Source organism: Capra hircus, chromosome 16 (genome assembly GCF_001704415.2).
Source record: "Capra hircus breed San Clemente chromosome 16, ASM170441v1, whole genome shotgun sequence".
Taxonomy (NCBI): domain Eukaryota; kingdom Metazoa; phylum Chordata; class Mammalia; order Artiodactyla; family Bovidae; genus Capra; species Capra hircus.
In genome coordinates, this window is record NC_030823.1 from 56047236 (window position 1) to 56056909 (window position 9674).

The following is a 9674-nucleotide window of genomic DNA, read 5'->3' on the forward strand; positions in this document are numbered from 1 at the left end:
TCACCAGAAGGTTGGAACTTTTAGTCCCCAGATCTTCAGGGAGTGAAGCAGGACTGGAGATTGAGTTCAGTCACATGGCCAATGACTTAATTGTGTCTATGTAACCCCAATAAAAACGCTGGGTACAGGACTTCCTCGTTGGCCCAGAGGATAAGAATCTGCCATCCAATGCAGGGGATGTGGGTTGGATCCCTGGGTGGGGAACTAAGATCTCACATGCCACAGGGCAACTAGCGAGCCCTTGAGATTTAGAGCCCATGCTCTGCCACCAAGGAAGCTGGTGCACCCAAACAAGAGGCCCTTACACCATAACAAATGGCCATGCACCATGGCTAGAGAATCTCCCACACACCGAAAACTTAGAAAGCCCACGCACCACAACAAAGACCCAGTGCAGCCAAAAAATAAACAAAACCCAAAACCTTGGATCCCAAGCTCATAGAGCTCCCTGGTTGGTGAAGACGCTGATGTGCTGGAAGGCGATGTTCCCTGACTCCTCCAGGACAGGGCGTGGAACCTCTGTACCACCTCCTAGAACCCATCTCCAGTGTATATTTGTGTGTGTGTGTGTGTGTGTGTGTGTGTAATAAAACTACAGTCAATATAGCACTTTGATGAGTTCTTCTAGCAAGTTCTCATACTCGACGGGACAATGGAGACCCATGAATTTATATCCAGTCAAAAGATCAGGTGAGCTGGAACCCCTCAAAATGCAGCTTGCCTGTGAAGTAAAGGCAGTCTTGTGGAGGACTGACCCTTTAACCTGTAGAGTCTGACACTGCCTCCTAGTGGTTGGTTTCAGAATTGCATTGTAGTATGCCCGGACACAACTGAGCGACTGAACTGACTGATGCCCGGACAGTCAGTTCAGTGGCTCAGTCTTGTCCGACTCTTGTGACACCATGGACTGCAGCACACCAGGCTTCCCTGTCCATCACCAATTCCTGGAGCTTGCTCAAACTCATATACATGAAGTCAGTGATGCCATCCAACCATCTCATCCTCTGTAGTCCCCTTCTCTTCCTGCCTTCAATCTTTCCCAGCATCAGAGTCTTTTCTAATGAGACATTTCTTTGCATCAAGTGGCCAAAGTATTGAAGTTTCAGCTCCAGCATCAGCCCTTCCAATGAATATTCAGGACTGATTTCCTTTAGGATGGACTAGTTGGATCTCCTTGCAGTCCAAGGGACTCTTGGAGACTCTTCTCCAATACCTTAGTTCAAAAGCATCAATTTTTTTGGTGCTCAGCTTTCTTTATAGTCCAACTCTCACATCCACCCATGACTACTGGGAAAACCATAGCTTTGATGGACTTTTGTTGGTAAAGTAATGTCTCTGCTTTTTAATACACTGTCTAGGTTGGTCATAGCTTTTCTTCCAAGGAGAAAACATCTGTTAATTTCATGGCTCCAGTCACCATCTACAGTGATTTAGAACCCCCTCAAAATAAAGTCTCTCACTGATTCCAGTGTTTCCCCATCTATTTGCCATGAAGTGATGGGACTGGATGCCATGATCTTAGTTTTCTGAATGCTGATTTTTGAGCCAAGTTTTTCACTCTCCTCTTTCATTTTCATCAACAGGCTCTTTAGTTCTTCTTCACTTTCTGCCATAAAGATGATGTCATCTGCATATCTGAGGTTATTGGGATTTCTCCTGGCAATCTTGATTCCAGCTTGTGCTTCTTCCAGCCCAGCATTTCTCATGATGTACTCTGCATAGAAGTTAAATAAGCAGGGTGACAATATACAGCATTGACGTACTCCTTTTCCTATTTGGAACCAGTCTGTTGTTCCATGTCCAGTTCTGACTGTTGCTGCCTGACCTGCATACAGATTTCTCAAGAGGCAGGTCAGGTGGTCTGGTATTCCCATCTCTTGAAGAATTTTCCAGTTTGTTGTGATCCACATAGTCAAAGGCTTTGGCGTAGTCAATAAAGCAGAAATAGATGTGTTTCTGGAACTCTCTTGCTTTTTCGATGATCCAGTGGATGTTGGCAATTTGATCTCTGGTTCCTCTGCCTTTTCTAAAACCAGCTTGAACATCAGGGAGTTCACGGTTCACATATTGCTGAAGCCTGGCTTGGAGAATTTTAAGCATTACTTTACTAGCATGTGAGATGAGTGCAATTGTGCAGTAGTTTGAACATTCATTGGCATTGCCTTTCTTTGGGACTGGAATGAAAACTGATTTTTCCAGTCCTGTGGCCACTGCTGAGGTTTCCAAAGTTGCTGGCAGATTGAGAGCAGCACTTTCACAGCATCATCTTTTAGGATTTGAAATAGCTCACCTGGAATTCCATCACCTTCGCTAGCTTTGTTCGTGGTGGTGCTTTCTAAGGCCCACTTGACTTTGCATTCCAGGATGTCTGGCTCTAGGTGAGTGATCACACCATCATGGTTATCTGGGTCATATAGATCTTTTTGGTATAGTTCTTCTGTGTACTCTTGCCACCTCTTCTTAATACCTTCTGCTTCTGCTAGGTCCATACCATTTCTGTTCTTTATTGTGCCCATCTTTGCATGAAATGTTCCCTTGGTATCTCTAATTTTCTTGAAGAGATCTCTAGTCTTTCCCATTCTATTGTTTTCCTCTATTTCTTTGCACTGATTGCTGAGGAAGGCTTTCTTATCTCTCCTTGCTGTTCTTTGGAACTCTGCATTCAGATGGGTTGTCTTTCTTTTCTCCTTTGCCTTTGCTTCTCTTCTTTTCTCAGCTGTTTGTAAGGCCTCCTGAGACAACCATTTTGCCTTTTGTTTTCTTGGGATGGTGTTATCCCTGCCTCCTGCACAATGTCACTAACCTCTGCCCATAGTTCTTCAGGCCCTCTGTCTATCAGATCTAATCCCTTGAATCTATTTGCCACTTCCACTGTGTAATTGTAAGGGATTTGATTTACGTCATTCCAGAATGGTCTAGTGGTTTTGCTTGCTTTCTTCATGGTCTAGCGGTTTTGCCTACTTTCTTCATTTTAAGGCAATTAAATTCTTCAATTTTAGGCAATAAGGAGTTCATGATCTGAGCCACAGTCAGCTCCCAGTCTTGTTTTTGCTGACTGTATAGAACTTCTGCATCTTCAGCTGCAAAGAATATAATCAATCTGATTTTTATTTTGACCATCTGGTGATGTCCATGTGTCGAGTCTTCTTTTGTGGGTTTTAAAGACAGTCTCGTAGAGGTCTTTCCGGGTGGCTCAGTTGGTGAAGAATCTACCTGCAATGAGAGAGACCTGGGTTTCATCCCTGGGTTGGGAAGATCCCCTGGAGAAGGCAAAGGCTACCCTCTCCAGTATTCTGGCCTGGAGAATTCCATGGACTGTAAGGCCATGGAGTTGCAAAGAGTGGGAGGGACTGAGCGACTTTCACTTTTGTAGAGGACTATTTAACTTGTAGAGTCTGACACTGTCACCTAGTGGTTGGTGTTAGAATTGCATGGTAGTATGCCCAGTTGGGTTTTGACAGCACAGCCTCCTAGTCCTCTCCACCTCTTCTCCAGTTGGTGTTAGAACCTGTGTTGTTTTTGCCTGTCCGTAAGAAACCCTCCTCCACAATTAATCTATGTTGTCTGAGTGGAGCTAATCTCATTTCTTTGGCTCTAGAATAAGCATTTGATCCAGATCTGGCTGATAAGGGTACTCCGTTTCACCTCATTGCTTTAGATAAGGCATGGAACCCAAGTCAACCCCATAAGATCAGTTTGACAGAGGAAAACCCTCTTTCCATTAGGGTTGTTAAGCTGATAATAAGCAAGACCAGAGCTTCTTAATCCATCCTTGGCACCATTTGCAGAGAATCTGCCTGAGAATGATGTCAACACACATAAAAAAGAAAAGCTGAGAGATGATTGTCCTAATAGACTTTTTGAAACCTGGAAATGTGGCTGCGTTTGAAACCAGAAATAACCTTCTGAGCCTCCGAATTATGTTAATCAGTAAATTCTCTCTCTTATGTTTTTTTTAAATAATAATAAAGCTATTGGGTTTCAATATTTTTGTTTATTTATATCTGGCTGCGTTATGTCTTGGTTGTGGCACGTGGGGCCTTCATTGCATTATGCAGGAACTCTTGTTGTGGTGCACAGACTCTCCAGTTGAGGTACACAGGCTTAGTTGCTCCATAGCATGGGGGGATCTTAGTTCCCTGACCAGGGGTTGAACTCAAGTTCCCTGCATTGCAAGGCAGATTGTTAACCACTGGACCATCAAGGAAGGCCATAGCATATTCTTTTATTCAAGCTATTTTCAGGTAAGCTTTCTGTCATTTGCAACCAAAAGAAGTGATGATAGACCATCTATTAATAAGAAGTCAGGCAAAACCTGGCTTCCGCAGTGGCTCAGATGGTAAAGAATCTGCCTGCAATGTGGGAGACCTAGGTTCAGTCCCTGGGTCAGAAAGAGCCCCTGGAGAAAGGAATGGCAACCCACTCCAGTATTCTTGCTTGGAGAATTCCATGGACAGAGGAGCCAGGTGGGCTATAGTCCAGGGGGTCACAAAGAGTCAGACATGACTGAGCAGCCAACACAAGACAAAACCTGTTAAGGACTAAGCTGTGAGCTTTTGCTGGAATTGCTTATTTTAATAGATGATTCCTGAAGACTGAGAATTTTTAAAGGATTTAAGAGGCTAAACTGCCAAGGTAGAATGGTAAGTTACAGATAAAATGATCTGATAGGTGTGCCCAGCTTAGTGGCCCCATACATCACATCTTTCTTGGGTTTTGCTATTGAAACCACTATTGGAAAGACACAGGACAGGACTAACTGCAAAAGATGGAACCTGACCAAATCTCTTCAATATATGCACTACCCCACTTGCAACTCAAATCATCAGAACCAGCTCATAATCCAGAACTTGCCTGGATTGTCTCATTCCATGTCTCATTCCATGACATTGACACTGTGTCCTCAATCTCAAAAGGAAAACATCGGCTATAAGAAAAAGATAGAAGTACTCAATGAAGAAAACAGGCTAAACTGAATCTCTCAACTCTTACCAAACAAAAACAAGAGAGTCTTGAAAACTGTCCTAGCCTCTGGGTTTTTATGGACAGCAATGTCTTTTTCTCCTGTGGGTACGAACTTATATGTCTTTATTTGGGGCCCAATTCCCCTCAAGGGGAAAGCGAGAAGAATTTCAAGAGCAGAACCATTGAAAAGGACATGTGCAATGAATCTGGTGTTCCCCACCCCCACCTGCCCACAGACTTGAGCCTTGACAAGGCATTAAGAAAGAGAGCTTGACTGGATGGAGTCCACTTTTGTTCCCACCAAGCCCGAGGCTATGCCTGGAAGAGCAGAAGGAAGTGGAGGCAAAGGGGATCATCTCAGTTATTCAGAAAGGCCCTAGATTACTCCTAATAACTTCCTCAGGGTTGAAAGAGAATAGCTATTGTAAGTGTCTTCTCTGGTACCTCAGCTGATAAAGAATCCGCCTGCAGTACAGGAAACTGCAGTTCGATTCCTGGGTCGGGAAGATCCCCTGAAAGAGGGCATGGTGACCCACTCTAGTATTCTTGCCTGGAGAATCCCCATGGACAGAGGAGCCTGGTGGGCAACATTCCATGGGGTAGAAAAGTCGGCTGAGCAACCGAGCACAGCACAGCTATTGTACAGGAAAGGGGAGGGTGATGGGGGGCAGACACAAAGGAAAGAAGATGTTATCAAATTATCCGGACCAGATTATTACACAATTTTTACTCTCCTCCTGAATAGACAACAAATGACTCTACTAGGAGATTCCCACTCCAGTATTCATGGGGGTAAATAACCTGCCTGCTATGAGGGAGACCTGGGTTCGATTCCTGGGTTGGGAAGATCCCCTGGAGGAGGGCATGGCAACCCACTCCAGTATTCTTGCCGGGAGAATCCCCATGGACAGAGGAGTCAGGTGGGCTACAGTTCATAGGGTTGCAAAGAGTCGGATATGGCTGAATGACTAAGCACAGCATGGTACATTGGCAAAATACAAGACTGATCATGGAAAAAAAATGACTTTTTAAAACTCCAGGGAGAAATTACTATCTGCTTATTCAGTTCAGTTCAGTCGCTCAGTCATGTCTGACTCTTTGTGACCCCATGATAGCAGCACACCAGGCCTCCCTGTCCATCACCAACTCCTGGAGTTCACTCAGACTCGCGTCCATTTACTCAGTGATGCCATCCAGCCATCTCATCCTCTGTCATTCCCTTCTCCTCCTGCCCCCAATCCCTCCCAGCATCAGAGTCTTCCAATGAGTAAACTCTTCGCATGAGGTGGCCAAAGTACTGGAGTTTCAGCTTTAGCATCATTTCTTCCAAAGAAATTCAAGGGCTGATCTCCTTCAAAATGGACTGGTTGGATCTCCTTGCAGTCCAAGGGACTCTCAAGAGTCTTCTCCGACACCACAGGTCAAAAGCATCAGTTCTTCGGTGCTCAGCCTTCTTCACAGTCCAACTCTCACATCCATACATGACCACAGGAAAAACCATAGCCTTGACTAGACGGACCTTAGTTGGCAAAGTAATGTCTCTGCTTTTGAATATGCTATCTAGGTTGGTCATAACTTTTCTTCCAAGGAGTAAGCGTCTTTTAATTTCATGGCTGCAGTCACCATCTGCAGTGATTTTGGAGCCCCCAAAAATAAAGTCTGACACTGTTTCCACTGTTTCCCCAACTATTTCCCATGAAGTGTTGGGACCGATGCCATGATCTTCGTTTTCTGAATGTTGAGCTTTAAGCCAACTTTTTCACTCTCCACTTCCACTTTCATCAAGAGGCTTTTTAGCTCCTCTTCACTTTCTGCCATAAGGGTGGTATCATCTGCATCTCTGAGGTTATTGATATTTCTCCCGGCAGTCTTGATTCCAGCTTGTGTTTCTTCCAGTTCAGCATTTCTCATGATGTTCTCTGCATAGAAGTTAAATAAGCAGGGTGACAATATACAGCATTGACGTACTCCTTTTCCTATTTGGAACCAGTCTGTTGTTCCATGTCCAGTTCTAACTGTTGCTTCCTGACCTGCATACAGATATCTCAAGAGACAGGTCAGGTGGTCTGCTGTTCCCATCTCTTTCAGAATTTTCCACAGTTTATTGTGATCCACACAGTCAAAGGCTTTGGCATAGTCAATAAAGCAGAAATAGATGTGTTTCTGGAACTCTCTTGCTTTTTTGATGAGCCAGTGGATGTTGGCAATTTGATCTCTGGTGCCTCTGCCTTTTCTGAAACCAGCTTGAACTTCAGGAAGTTCACGGTTCATGTATTGCTGAAGCCTGGCTTGGAGAATTTTGAGCATTACTTTACTAGTATGTGAGATGAGTGCAATTGTGCGGTAGTCTGAGCATTCTTTGGCATTGCCTTTCTTTGGGATTGGAATGAAAACTGACCTTTTCCAGTCCTGTGGCCACTGATGAGTTTTCCAAATGTGCTGGCATATTGAGTGCAGCACTTTCACAGCATTATCTTTCAGAATTTGAAATAGCTCCACTGGAATTCCATCACCTCCACTAGCTTTGTTCATACTGATGCTTCCTAAGGCCCACTTGACTTCACATTCCAGGATGTCTGGCTCTAGATGAGTGATCACACCATCGTGATTATCTGGGTCATGAAGATCTTTTTTGTACAGTTCTTCCATGTATTCTTGCCACCTCTTAATATCTTCTTCTTCTGTTAGGTCCATACTATTTCTGTACTTTATCGAGCCCATCTTTGCATGAAATGTTCCCTTGGTATCTCTAATTTTCTTGAAGAGATCTCTAATCTTTCCCATTCTGTTGTTTTCCTCTATTTCTTTGCACTGATTGCTGAAGAAGGCTTTCTTATCTCTTCTTGCCACTCTTTGGAACTCTGCATTCAGATACTTATATCTTTCTTTTCTCCTTTGTTTTTTGCCTCTCTTCTTTTCACAGCTATTTGTAAGGCCTCCCCAGATAGCCATTTTGCTTTTTTGAGTTTATGTATCTGGAAGAAACACAAGCTGGAATTAAGATTGCCGGGAGAAATATCAATAACCTCAGATATGCAGATGACACCACCCTTATGGCAGAAAGTGAAGAGGAACTAAAAAGCCTCTTGATGAAAGTGAAAGAGGAGCTCTTTCGCTCAGGCCCGTGGCCCCGGCAGGATGGGCAAGTGTCGCGGTCTTCGTACTGCCAGGAAACTCCATAGCCACCGTCGAGACCAGAAGTGGCATGATAAGCAGTACAAGGAAGTCCATCTGGGCACAGCCTTGAAGGCCAACCCTTTTGGCGGTGCTTCTCACGCCAAGGGAATTGTGCTGGAAAAAGTAGGAGTTGAAGTCAAACAGCCAAATTCTGCTGTCAGGAAGAGTGTCAGGGTTCAACTAATCAAGAATGGCAAAAAAATCACTGCTTTTGTACCCAATGATGGTTGCTTGAATTTTATTGAGGAAAATGATGAAGTTCTGGTTGCTGGATTTGGTCGCAAATGTCATGCTGTTGGTGACATTCTTGGAGTCCGCTTTAAGGTTGTCAAAGTAGCCAATGTCTCTCTTTTGGCTTTATACAAAGGCAAGAAGGAAAGACCAAGGTCATAAATTTTGATGATAAAAGCACAATAGTAATAAATTTTCCTATACCAAGAAAAAAAAAAAAGAAAGTGAAAGAGGAGAGTGAAAAAGTTGGCTTAAAGCTCCACATTCAGAAAACAAAGATCATGGCATCTGGTCCCATCACTTCATGGGAAATAGAAGGGGAAACAGTGGAAACAGTGTCAGACTTTATTTTTTGGGGCTCCAAAATCACTGCATGTGGTGACTGCAGCCATGAAATTAAAAGACATTTCCTCCTTGGAAGAAAAGTTATGACCAACCTAGATAGCATATTCAAACGCAGAGACATTACTTTGCCAACTAAGGTCTGCCTAGTCAAGGCTATGGTTTTTCCTGTGGTCATGTATGGATGTGAGAGTTGGACTGTGGAGAAGGCTGAGCACCGAAGAACTGATGCTTTTGAACTGTGGTGTCGGAGAAGACTCTTGAGAGTCCCTTGGACTGCAAGGAGTCCATTCAGTCCAATCAGTCCATTCTGAAGGAGATCAGCCCTGGAATTTCTTTGGAAGGAATGATGCTAAAGCTGAAACTCCAGTACTTTGGCCACCTCATGCGAAGAGTTTACTCATTGGAAAAGACTCTGATGCTGGGAGGGATTGGGGGCAGGAGGAGAAGGGAATGACAGAGGATGAGATGGCTGGATGGCATCACTGACTTGATGGACATGGTCTGAGTGAACTCCAGGAGTTGGTGATGGACAGGGAGGCCTGGCGTGCTGCGATTCATGGGGTCACAAAGAGTTGAACACGTCTGAGCGACTGAACTGAACTGATATGGACTCTGCGGCTGCGACCGGCACACTAAGCATGGCCGAGAGGAGCTACCCCACGTCCAAGGTCAGGGGCAGAAGCCAGGAGGACCCCATGCCCGAAGGTTGGTGGCCAAGAGGAATTACCCCACGTCCGAGGTCAGGGCAGTGGCTGAGAGTGCCAGGCTGCGATGGCGCAGGAACGGCCGAGAGGAGCTACCCCGCCTCCAAGGCCAGGGGCGGCGGCTGGGAGGAGCAACCCCATGTCCAAGGAGTGGTGGCTGCATGGACGCAGAAGGGCCTAGAGGAGCTATCCCACGTTGAAGGTCAGGAAGGGCGGTGGTGAGGAGATACCCTTCATCCAAGGTAAAGAGCA

The 9674-nt window shown here is 44.9% G+C and overlaps 1 pseudogene; it reads left to right on the plus strand.

The window, feature by feature from the left end:
* On the plus strand, positions 8087 to 8550 carry LOC102182816 (annotated as a pseudogene).